Here is a 3,010-nt window from a genome sequence, read left to right as displayed (position 1 = left end):
GAACGGAATCAGAAAGGTAGAAAAAAAAAAATGGTACTCTGCAGGCAGAAATCCTTCCATCCACAGAAATGGCTCGTGGAATCCACCCCTACATCCCCCAATTTTTTCTCCCAAAATTAAATATCTTTAAAACATGGCTTTACCAATTCTGTTTTCTGGCTCCCGTAGCCTTGGGAATCAGCAGAAGACATGTCAGCCTTTAACTTGCCCTGAATCTCTGCTTTAGTTAGGCTAACATGAAGATGAATTCTTTCTATTGTCCAAATATCCCCACCCCACCCCCTTAGGGAGATGTCCAATTGGGGATTTTAGGTGTGTAAAGTACGGTCAAGTCACAATCGACTAATGGTGACCCCAAGAAGGGGTTTTCAAGGCAAAAGATTGAGCAGAGGTGTTCTGCCATGGTCTTCCTCTGCAGAGTCTTCCTTGGAGTCTCCCTTCCACCTATCAGCCCTGCTTAGCTTCTGAGATCTGATGAGATCGGGCTATATGATGCCACCTTTCCTCTCCTGCTCATGCCTAATAGGGACTGACATTGCTCTCCTGTGTGGTCGTGGAAAGATTTGGTTCAAAGTCGTCTTTGTGTCTTTCAAACTTCTGTCTACCTTCCCATGAATTTTCAGCTGTGACTGCCATGGAATTACTCCCCCCACCCACCGCCATGGAAGAAAACTGAACAGAACAGCTCCTTTTCTATCACTGCCAAGAAGTGACTGATACCATTGTACCAGGGCTATGGGGAAGGGAATCAGAAGTGGGGGCATTCTTTGAGTGCAGATAATCTGCAGGGAGAGGAGCACTGGTGGTCTTGTAGGGGCAGGTAGATGGGGGGACAATGATGGTTTCTTGCCATAAAACCTATCTCAGGTGGCTTTGGAAAGAAGTCATCAGTTTGTAGACCCAGTGGCTCGTAAGCCACGATAGCTCAGTGGGACCTCCAAATCTGGACGTAGTATACCACTAAATACCAAATGAAACAGGGGAAGGGCCTCCATGTTCCCCTTGCAAGCTTTCTGGAGGCATCAGGACAACTGCTGTTGAAAACAGATTGGTTTGGGGGCAGGTGTTTTCCCCTTTCTTCCAGCACTTCCAGTTTTCACTTGATTCCCCAAGGGACATGTGAGTATGGGTTCTCCTTCTCTAACCAACCAATGATGCTCTTGAGAAGTAACTGCCCGAGTTACTTCTCCCTTCCCCATTTATCTCTTTCCTGTCCCCATATATCTGATAGGACGGAATACTGCAAGGACAAGCCTTGCTAAGAGACAGCAGAGGAGAGGTGGGTAGAAATAGGGGGACCTATCCCATTCACTGGAGAGGACCCTGATGCTGGGAAAGACTGAAGGCAAAAGAAGAAGGGGACGGCAAAGGATGAGATGGTTAGACAGTGTTATTGATGCAGCAAACACAGGGTTGAGCACACTCCGGGGGATGGTGGAGGGCAGGAGGGCCTGGCATGATATGGTCCATGGGGTTGTGAAGAGTTGGACTCGACTGTGTGACTGAATAACAATAACTTCCCATTTTGATCCCCCCCTTCCCCTTATTGGGGGGGGGGTCTGAAAAAAAGACCCTGCAGTTGCTGGAGGTGGGCTTCAGTGCCCTGAACAGTTTGTCCCTCCAATTTTGCAAATCCACTTTTAAAAACTCTCCAGTAAACCATGCAAATGAAATTAGACATATTTGCATAGTTGACTCTCATTGTGGTATTAAGTTTTTCTTGGCACAGATTTTGCGGAGCCTCAGTGCTGTTACTCTTAGTGCCAAATACACAATACACTATTATTCATTGGAATGGGATGCTGGGGGAGTTTAATATCTAAGCCTTCCTAATACCAGGGCAGGATTGTGTGTTGTGAACTCTGCCAGCAGCTCTCCAGGGTCTGAGGCAGCAAAGGGACTTTCCTCACATTTGACATCCTTTCAGTGGAGATGCCACGGATTGAACCTGGGACCTTCTGTACGCAAAACATGTGCCCTTCTACTGAACCAGTCCCCCTTGCCCCCAGTGTTTGTCCTTCAGTAGGCTGATTCAGTGGAGACAGGGTCTGCTGCTGCTTCTGTACCTTGCAGCCGATGGGACGGGCAAGATTCATATTCCAGTCTGGTGCAGTCCCAAACTGTTGGAAAGTGCCATCAAGTCGCAACTGACTTATGGCCACCCCGTAGGGTTTTCAAGGCAAGAGACGAACAGAGGCGGTTTGCCATTGCCTGCCTCTGTGTAGCAACCCTGGTGGTCCCTCGGTGGCCTCCCATCCAAGTACCAGCCAAGGCCAACCCTGCTTAGCTTTCAAGATCGGGCCAGTCCCGCTGCAAAATGCTGGGCCTCAGCTCTGTTAGGCCAATGGCTCTCAGTGTGCTGCTTAGTTATGGCCACCGGTGCGGACACAGAATGTGTGGGCTGGCTGCTAATCCAGCAGTGATAGGGTCACATCCTTGTGCTTAGTCTGTGTTCTGATCCTCCCCTTTCCCTGTCGCATCCTAGAGACTTGCATTTCATTTGCAAGCCCCTCGGGTGCAGTGTGGGAAGTGGCTCTGTTGCAAGGCCCCTGGGGAAATTTCCGGGGGGGGGTGGGGGGCGGAATGCTGCCTCTCTGACCCACCCTTTCCCAGGACAGGAAATTTCTCTGTTGTGTCCCAGGAGCCCTGTGCACAGAAACTACAGCCCATGAGAGCACACCTCTCAGCCTAGAGAGCAGTGGAGAAGTGGGGTTCTGCCTCCTGAAATTTCTCAACTGAAAGTGGGCCATAATGAACCAGATGATGTTATGGGGCAGCCCACTTAGCCGATCTGTTACGGCCCATGCAAAGGTTCCCCATAGCCCCCTGAGACCTTATTCTGAGGACACGGCTTTGATGCTGAACTTTTGGCAGAGGCCATGTCCAAAATCTACACATCCTGATCGCTCCTTGCACTAGTCTGTAAATAAGAAAGCCAGATCACTTCAGATTTTACCAACCTTCATAGTAGTAGTTGTTGGGGTTTGGGGTTTTTTGGTATTTTTCATAT

Source organism: Gekko japonicus, unplaced genomic scaffold (assembly GCF_001447785.1).
Source record: "Gekko japonicus isolate JY-2015 unplaced genomic scaffold, Gekko_japonicus_V1.1 scaffold507, whole genome shotgun sequence".
NCBI classification, from domain to species: Eukaryota; Metazoa; Chordata; class Lepidosauria; order Squamata; family Gekkonidae; genus Gekko; species Gekko japonicus.
This window is presented reverse-complemented; position numbering follows the sequence as displayed.